Genomic DNA, 10,365 nt, shown 5'->3' with positions numbered 1-10,365 from the left:
ATTTGGCAGTAAGTCGGATTCCTGATTTGACAGTAAATCCACTTCTGAGTTCGAGTCCGAAACCGATCTTGATTCGATCGTGGTTCGTCCGAGTATGCTCTTGGTTGGATGACTCGTTGCCTCTTCGACTATTTATAGGCTCTCTTTACTGTGCCCGCGCACAGAAATCTGTCGGCCACCTCTGGGTGGCCGGCACTGGGCCGAGCCACCCTGAGGTGGCTCGGTTTGAGCCGAGCCCCTCCGGGTGTGTGGGTTTGTCGTTTTCCGCCTTTCGGTCTTGTCCGTGATTCGGTTGTGCGGTTGATTGACTCGTTGACCTGATTTGGCAGTAAATCTGGATCCCGATTAGGCAGTAAATCCACTTCTGAATTTGAGTCTGAAACCGATCTTGATTCGATCGTGATTCGTCCGAGTATGCCCTTGGTTGGATGACTCGTTGACTCTTCGAACACTTGGCTTGATCCCGCATGCGAATGGACATATTCCGTTGCTTGCGTGCGATTAGTCAATCTCGTCGCCTCGTTGGTTTGTCGGTTTGTGCCGAGCTGAGCTAAGGGACATATAAGCAATTTTATATGCCTACACCTGGTAATCAGATCAGGTCCAGAGCTTCGTCGATCCGCGAGGAGATCTAGAAACAGAAGCGCCTATCTCGATAAAAGCGAGATAATTGCTCTTCTTAGAATTACCACAATGGGATAATACTAAGGATTGGATGCGGGTGATGTAGATCTGAGGACTTTCGATCTCTTGTGTTGAAGAACTCGATCACTCTTTAGTTCGGCAGGGGTTCGCCAATTTTCCAAAATTCCAGATCTCGAAAAATGAGGCCTAAGGCTTGTATTTATAGGCTTGAAGGGATAACGGAGCGGTTAAAACACCTTAAAGGCCCAAATCTGCCTTAGAGACACCCCTAGGGTGTCTCGGTTTGGGCCGAGACACCCTAGGGTGTCTCGGCCTTGGCCGAGACACCCAAGGGTGTCTCGTTGGTCCGAGACACTCCTTTGGTGTTTTTTGATCTGTTTCCGCTGTAATTCCTTCGTCCGGACTCGGATTTGAATGATTCGAAGTGCGTTGGAAAGCCGACAAGGAGTTCTATTGGCTCCGATGGTTGGATCATCTGTTGAATGAATAAGACACGAAGGGCGTTGTTCCTTTTGTAAACATCGCGGGGCTCTCGATTAGCCCGTACCTTCGTTATTCCGAAATTCTGTCAGCTCACGTAGTTCGTCGATTCACTTCAAGCGTTCACCGACATCAACCGAACTCTTGTGAACCGGATAGTGACATTCATCGTCGTTCCTTAATACTGAGCTGTTCGTGGAGACCTATAAGCAATTTTCGATGCCTACAGATACCCCCTCCAAAGCGTTCCAGACTCGTTTCTTTTATAGAAGAGGCTGGAATACTTTGGATGTGATTGGTCCAGCCTTCTGTCAGCGTAAAGGACCTGTAGTTAACTTCAACTCTTGGCTCCTTCTATTTTCGGTCTATTCAATGCTTTGACGAATAGCCGAAGTCCTTCCGGCACTGCGTTTATCGACTGGCCGTCGTTGGAGTCTCGAGTCTACTACCGGTGAGTTGAGTTTGGCTCGTGTCATTGAGTTGACTTTGAACTGACTATCTTCGTCATGACATATTGATTCGCGTTGACATTTTGATCGCAACACGTTGACCGGCGTTGACCTAGGGTTACGCGTTGACCGGCGTTGACCTAGGGTTACGTGTTGACCGGCGTTGACCTAGGATTACACGTTGACCGGCATTGACCCTAGGGTTTCGAACGTCGTACGTCGACACAGTTTATACTCGTACGTTTACTGGAGCATACACAGTTTAAGCTCTTAGGATATTGGAGCATGGTGGTCCCAAGTGTCGGGGCTGCAGGACCAACTGTTAAAGCTAATTCATCTGCATTTGTGGATCTTATTTTAATATTATTGGATAATCGAGTCACGAGACCAACTAACAGATTTGATGCATCAATGACTCGCACTTATAGAATTTTTGGCAAATTCTCAGCCATCAACGGGTTTGATGAGCCTTTACCAACTACCATTTGAGTCGGGCTAGCATGCAGATTGTTTAGATCCGTTCTGCACGTGACGTTAAGCTAAAAGAGTTAACCCTTTTAGTGCTACGATATTGAATACATAGACTTCGTCTTTCTCACGGGAATAGACTACCCGACAACGCGTGTTAGGCGCTGACTTATCCTTACTTAGGATTCAGGATAAAAATCCCCAGACTCGGATTCTGGTGTCTTCTTCAATCGGTAAAAGACTAAACCGGCAACGCGTGTTAGGCGTTGACTCATCCCTCCTTAGGCTTCGGGATGAAATTCCCCAGACTGGAATTCTGATGTCTTCTTCAATCGGTTGTTAGGCGTCGGCATATCCCTTCTTAGGATTCAGGATGACATTCCCCATGCGTGTAAGGCATGGATTTTGGTGTTATTAATAACAACCTGCCACAATGTTGAATATGTGAACGGGTGTTCTTTTTGACGGTTAAGAACTAACCGGCAGCGCGGGTTAAGCGCGGACTTATCCTTGCTTAGGTTTCAGGATAAAATACCCCAGAATCAGACTCTGGTGTCTTTTTGTGCGGAAAAAGACTAAACCGGCAGCGCGTGTTAGGCGCAGACTTATCCCTGCTTAGGATTCGGGATAAACTTCCTAGGATGAATCCTAGATTGATAAATTCTTGGAAAAGGTTGGTGTGGGAAAGGAAGAATTTTATATTCTATTTCCCGGTCTTCTTTTAGGGTGAAGGCAAACCCGAAAACAAGGAAGGAAGAATTTTATATTCTATTCCCTGATTCTGGAAAGGAAGAATTTTATATTCTATTTCCAGTGAAAAAGAAACTAGAAGTGGGATCTCCACCCCGAGAATCTGGAAGATTCGGATAATCCTAACTGTCCGAAGGTTTGATTACCGAACTAAAGGTGAATTTCTCGTTTATCGAGAGTGAATTATGGTTTTGACCCTAACTGTAGGAAGGTTTGATCACTTGATTTGATAGTGGACCTCTCGTTCATTGGAGGAATCGAGAGGGGATTTTGACTGTGATCCTAACTGTAAGAAGGTTTGACCAAATGGGAGGTTTGAGACGATCCTAACTGTAGGAATGTTTGATCGCTCGATCTGTAGACCTCTCGTTCATTGGAGGAATCGAGAGGGGGATTTTGGTTGTGGTCCTAACTGTAGGAAGGTTTGACCAGGTGACAGATCAAGATTTATTATATCCTGACTTTAACTATGAAAGTGTTGAGTGCACGAACATAGCGTAAGTTTGATTGGATTAAACTTGATCGAATTTGGTGGTCCCACCGTCAATTAGTCTGATCGGTGAGAGATTTAGTGTTCATCACTTTGTTCATATTGATCGGGTTATCCCTAAGAATATTAACATTCTTTTGGGAACTTCCCGTTACACCAATTATCCACCCCCAGCTTTCTTGCAAAACTGGGTGTAACGAGGAGTACGTTATCCTCAATCGCATGTTCAGGTTATCCTTAAGAATATATGATTCTCTAGGAACTTCCCGTTACATAAATCGTCCACCCCCAGCTTCCTCTGCGGAACTGGTTCGGACATTATTCTCAGTTACCTGACCGGGTTATCCTTAAGAATATTAGCGTAATATTCTCCAGGAACTTCACGTCAAAAGTGGGAAACAGTTTAGACTCATATACCTATTGGAGTATGCAGGGAGCAGTTTAACCTCTTGCACCTGTTGGAGGATTGAGAAACAGTTTATACTCGTATACTCTTTGGAGTCTCGTTTCGACTTAATTGAGCGATATAACGCCGGCTTCAACCAAGGTCTGAATGCTATTCTTGAGAGCAAAGCAATCCTTGGTGGGATGAACGACCCTCCTGTGGTATGCACAGTACTTTGGGTCCGTAGTGTTGTCAGCTTCCTCCTGATTTGTGATAGGTGGTAGCTTGATCTTGTTGCTTCCAAGGAAGGATTCGAAGATAGCTGGAACGTCTTCGTCCTTAAAGGAATACTCTCTTTGGAGTCTCGGACCCGAAGTCTTTTGCTGTTTTTGGAGTTGCTTTTGCGACGTCTGGTTAGCGTCAACAGCTGTTGCAGGTGATTTGCCTTTACCACGAAAGGCAAAGTTCGAGGTCGGAGGATTAGCCGTCGGTCGGTTCCTCTCGGCCTTCTTCCTTCGGAGGAAGCGTTCGGCTTATTCACCGCGCACCTTCAAGTCTTTCCAAGTGTCAGACGGTGCTGTTCCTATCGCTTCGAGGATGTCCAATGAAAGATTATTGTGACAAGTCTCGAGGATAAAGTCTTCACTGACCGGATCCCTGCAATTCATTGCTTTGTTTCGGAATCTCTTTACGAAGTTTTCAACTGTTTCACCATTTTTTTTGCTTCTCGTCAAATAGTGTGCCAATTGAAATCTCGGTGTCGTCGTCGAAGAAGTTAGTGAGGAACTTAGTCTCCATGTCGTCCCAGCTGTTCACGCTTCCTGGCTTGAGGCGACGATACCAATCGAAGGCGGCTCCGCGAAGAGTGCCAACGAAGGACCGTACCATCAGAGGCTCATTACCAGAGATAACACCCAGGTGTGATTTGAAGTAAATCAAATGCTGAGTGGGTGAACCCTTCCCATCAAACGGCGTGAAGTTAATCAGACTGAACTTCGCCGGATAGGGGATTGATTCCCATTCTCGTGGGTATGGACAAGGGATGCCCGTCCTCTTCATTTCTTAAGCGGAAATCCACATATTGATTTTGCTCTCGAGATTTTTAATCTTCAGGTTTTCACCTGAGTCTTCATCAGCATTCTCATTACCACCCCCTGCATTGACGGGAGGATTATTGGCATTGTGAGCTTTATCTGTGTCCTCATCTTCTAGATTAATCTGGTTACGACGACTTGGTCCGCCTCGCTAGTTCGTCAATGCTTGGATTTGTTGGTCATGCATTTCTCTCATATTCTGCATGGCCATCTGCATTCGAACTTGAAGCTCTCCTGTTGTTTGGCCATGGCCTCTTCGAGCATCTTGGCCACTTGTTCTGCACTTATCATGAGTGCCTCTCGGGGTTGTCCCTCGCTGGATACCGTGTTGTCCGATGCAATCACAGAGCAGGCATCCGATTCTTCATCTTCTGACGGTAATCTCGTCTGAACCCTACCATAAGTTCCTCATGTAATGGCTCCAGACTACAGACAAGTTAGATACTGGGGTACTAGCAGAATTGACTCGGGATTATCCCGTGTCGATGCCCTTTTGCTGGTCATATTGGTGGTGACCCTCGAAAATTCTCCGTCTTCGACTATCCTTCTTCTTCGTCGGAAACGCCTAGGCCTTGGTTTCGGCGTTTCGGTACTGAGCCTTTCGAAAACCGAAACTCTTTTGGGGACCGCCTTGATGTAGTTGCACTCAGACAATACTGCCCGAATGAGTTTGGAACATGGGTATTGAGTTTCCAGTCCTCGGGGACTCCTCTTCCTGGTTTTCCTCGTGCTCCCATCACGATAGTACAACTCGTCGGTTTGAAGGTCGGAGTAACCTATCGCGTGTCGGCACGATTTCTCAGGTATAACGTTATCGTCATCAGACGACAACGTCTCCTTCTGAGGGCGAACTGCCTTCTTAGGGCTCTCAAGAGTCACGCGCCTCGAGACATGCCCTTTTGGGCGTGAATTCTTAGCGGGCTCTTGGACTTCGATGCACAAATTAGTGCGCGCAGCTGGCTTGAACTCCTTGTCATGTTGAAGGTGGCGGTGACCCCCAGTGTGTTGAGTCGTTCGGGGCTTCTTCATCGGGCCCAAACGCTCTTGAACTGGAGCTTTGCCTCGTTCATCGGGAATTGGACCGAGGCGCTCCAAGACTGACTTTCTCCTTCGGGATGATTCCACGGGATCTCCCGGAGTAGCTATTGGGATTACCGGCGACTTTGGTTGATTCGCCGGAGGTTGACCTTGCTTCGAAGGCTGTAACGATTTTGCCTTAGCCTGAATCGCCGCTTCAGCCTGCGGCTTCCATACTTGGCGGGTTGGTAGCGGCTTCTTGGCCACCTCCTTCTGCAGTCTTCTACGGGCTTCTTGGACTTGAGCCCGTACCTGCGCTGACATTGTGCGGCGCTTACGAATGCACTCCTCAAGTGTCGAACGGTTCTGTTTGACCCGGACCCATTCGTTCGTCCCCGTCTTAGAGGAGAAGTTGACGATTCGCCGTTGTTGTTCTTAGCGCTGTCTGGACTTTAGATCCTCATTGTATCGGATCCTGTCCATCGACTCTGCGGCCTTGGCCAATTATCGCGCGAGGCGTTGACGACGTCTTTGGCGCGCCCTCTTCGACAAAGTTGGAGCACCTTCAGCGGTCACCTTCACGGCGGAGGGGAGATCTGGATCTACAGCTTCGACCACGTTAGACGTCGTAGGAGCGTCACGGGGAGTAAGTGCAGTTACGGCGAGGGGATTTCCGATCTTCGAACCGGAGGTCCTGCGAACATTTCTGGAAGAGGATGCCTTCCTACGCCTACTTGGAGGGGCGGATCTGGAGGAGGAGGAAGAGAGGTGCTCTTCAAACTTCTGTTGTTCGAATTCATATTCGATCTTTTCATTCACCCGGATCTTGAATGCCGGTTGCGTCACGACAGCCTCGGGAGCGAGACTGTTGGCTCCCACTGTGGTCGCCAGTTTGTTTTCGGTAAAAGTTGCCTTCATTACTGAACTTATTATAATATTAGTGTTTACAAAGAATTCAGATCTTAATCAAAAGAAAAGAAGAAAAATTACAACTTTCTCAAAAATAAACACAAGATCCGTTCGTCGTCTCTTGCTTGCGTGGGTCTTTAGCCTGTGACGGAGATGTTGATATCCGTGGACTACCTGGCAATCAGATCAGGTCCAGAGCTTCGTCGATCCGTGAGGAGATCTAGAAACAGAAGCGCCTATCTCGATAAAAGCGAGATAATTGCTCTTCTTAGAATTACCACAACGAGATAATACTAAGGATTGGATGCGGGTGATGTAGATCTGAGGACTTTCGATCTCTTGTGTTGAAGAACTCGATCACTCTTCAGTTCGGCAGGGCTTCGCCAATTCTCCAAAATTCCAGATCTGAAAAAATAAGGCCTAAGGCTTGTATTTATAGGCTTGAAGGGATAACGGAGCGGTTAAAACACCTTAAAGGCCCAAATCTGCCTTGGAGACACCCTAGGGTGTCTCGGTTTAGGCCGAGACACCCTAGGGTGTCTCGTTGGTCCGAGACACTCCTTTGGTGTTTTTTGATCTGTTTTCGCTGTAATTCCTTCGTCCGGACTCGGATTTGAATGATTCGAAGTGCGTTGGAAAGCCGACAAGGAGTTCTATCGGCTCCGATGGTTGGATCATCTGTTGAATGAATAAGACACGAAGGGCGTTGTTCCTTTTGTAAACATCGTGGGGCTCTCGATTAGCCCGTACCTTCGTTATTCCGAAATTCTGTCAGCTCACGTAGTTCGTCGATTCACTTCAAGCATTCACTGACGTCAACCAAACTCTTGTGAACCGGATAGTGACGTTCATCGTTGTTTCTTAACACTGAGCTGTTCGTGGAGACCTATAAGCAATTTTCGCTGCCTACAAGCCATTCAACTTCTCACTAAAGTAAGCTGTAGGACGTTTAGATTGCACCAAAATAGCCCCAATACCAACACCACTTGCATCACATTCAGCTTCAAAGAGATCATCAAAATTGGATAATGCTAAAACTGGAGCTTCACAGAGTTTTTTTTAATGGATCCAAAGGCATTATGAGCAGCCTTAGTCCATTCAAATGAACCTTTTTTCATACATTCAGTAGTTGGAGCCATTAGAGTGTGTAGGCTGTCTAAAAATCACAATGGATAGCTGAGTCTCCATCGAACACTGATGATGGAAGTTATAATCTGACGATTTCCAGAAGGCTACAATTCGAAGATTTTCACATGTCAAAGAGTTAAAGCAAAGATTACAAAACGACAGTCTTTAGCAATACTCTGACAGAAAGGGATTACAAATCAACGATCTCTTCAAACCAAACGTGGAAGTCCTCCCCGCGTACCATCATCAAGACACTACACCGATTCAATCACCTACGCCGCTTCAACAGCTATAAACACGAATGCAGCTTCTTATGTGAGATGATTGATCTTGATGGCTGCGACAACAACATGACTAATATTATATTAGCAACCATTAGAGGTGCTGATGAGCAGTGTAATGATATTCGACACACTCAGTGGAGATCATGACCTGCAGTTGATAGAGCGTTATTGAGATGCCTCAATTGTCACAAATGGCCTGAATAAGACCTTCTTTACTGGTCTTTGGTGTCATCCATATATAAAGACAGAGAAATCTAAATACTACAACAATCAACAGCTCGAACGCAGCTCCAATCGCTGCCAAGCACAGCTCGAACGCAGCTCCAATCGCTGCCAAGCACAGCTCGAACGCAGCTCCATCGCTGCCCAACGCAGCTCATCAATCGCTGCCAAACGCAGCTTATCAATCGATGCCCAACGCAGCTCCAATCGCTGCCAAGCACAGCTCGAACGCAGCTCCATCGCTGCCCAACGCAGCTTATCCATCGCTACCCAACGCAGCTTATCCATCGCTGCCCAACGCAGCTTATCAATCGCTGCCCAACGCAGCTTATCAATCGCTGCCCAACGCAGCTTATCAATCGCTGCCCAACGCAGCTTATCAATCGCTGCCCAACGCAGCTTATCAATCGCTGCCCAACGCAGCTTATCAATCGCTGCCCAACGCAGCTCCAATCGCTGCCAAGCACAGCTCGAACGCAGCTCCAACCGACGTCGAACGCAACTCCAAATGACGTCGAACGCAGCTCAATATAGCTGCAGAACGCACCTCCAGATGCTGCGTTCAAACACAGAATTTAGGCCAGAACGCCAGTTTTAAACAAAGGGGAGAATCAAATTCATTCTCCTCTCTTTTGTAATCGGAATCCAATTGTAACTGAGATTAAAGGAATACAAATCAATTTTTCTTTTATTTCTTTTACTGCAAATTTTTCCACAAACAGAGTGCTGAAATCTCTAATGAATCTTCTATAAAATGATGCGAGGCTATGGAAACTTCTTATTTCAGATATGTTGCTTGGAATTGGCCAAGATTTCACAGCTTCAACTTTGGACTGATCAACAGAAATACCATCTCTTAAAATAACATATCCAAGGAAAACAACACTAGGAGTGAAGAATTCACATTTCTCTAATTTCCCCAAAAGTTTTTGTTGTCTCAGAACAGAAAACACATTTGTTAGATGCTGCTGCTTGGTGGAAAATTCACAGTAAAAGAAATAAAAGAAAAATTTTATTTAGATTCTCTCGATCTTAATTACAATTGGATTCCAATTACAAAAGAGAGGAGAATGATATTGATTCTCCCATTTGTTTAATTCTGGATTCTTTACGGTGGTGATGGAGTACCTTCCTCGAATGGCGTCGAGTTTGCTCTCTGTTGACGATCCGCACATCTTGATTCGCTAGAACGGTATCTCCTCCTCACGATTTGATGCTGTGGAGAACTTGTGTGGCAAGTTTGAAACTCTTAATGAATTGATAACTCTGAACGAGTTTGAAACTCTATGAAAGAGTTGATTTAACCGAAATCGGTTTGTAAGCTAAGGACGAGCTCCTCGTTGATGAAGTTGAAAATGATCTCTGTTGGAGAATGATGCCGATCTCTTCATGCCCTTTCTACTCCAAGAAATTCCCCCTTTGCTGCCAAGTCCCAGATCCAAAAAGTCAGCCCGAACTTAGTTGAGTTTACCCCTATTTATAGGGGATTAAAGGGTGTAACCGTCCTCTTAATTTGCTCCTAAGTGGGGCTGAATGAGGTGTAACCGCCCCCTTAAATAGCTCTCCAAATCATGGGAAAAATAAATTTAAAACTGTTCAATTCGTGTTTTGAACGAGTCAAACGCTAAAAAATAGCGTTCAAGGCCCGAACTCTGTGTTTTAGACTTAAAACGCAGAGTTGGGCCTATTTTGGTGGCTGAACGCACAGGTCGGGCTACACAGAAATGAACTCTGCGTTTTGAGCCTAAGACACAGAGTTGAGCTCTGCATGAACTCTGCGTTTTGAGTCTGGGACGCAGAGTTGAGTTTTGCATGAACTCTGCCTTTTGAGCCTGAGACGTAGAGTTGGGCTCTATACGAACTCTGCGTTTTGAGTCCACGAACTCTGCGTTTTGATGTTGTAACACGAGGATGACCTCTGCGTTTTGAGGTGGTAATGTAGGGAGGACCTCTGCGTTTTGCTCCTGGGAGTTTGGAAAGCGGCCACGAGCTATGCGTTTTGAATCTGGGACGCAGAGGTGAGCTCTGCGTTTGGATTTGAAGA

The sequence above is a fragment of the Asparagus officinalis genome, chromosome 5, assembly GCF_001876935.1.
Source record: "Asparagus officinalis chromosome 5, Aspof.V1, whole genome shotgun sequence".
Classification (NCBI taxonomy): domain Eukaryota; kingdom Viridiplantae; phylum Streptophyta; class Magnoliopsida; order Asparagales; family Asparagaceae; genus Asparagus; species Asparagus officinalis.
This window is presented reverse-complemented; position numbering follows the sequence as displayed.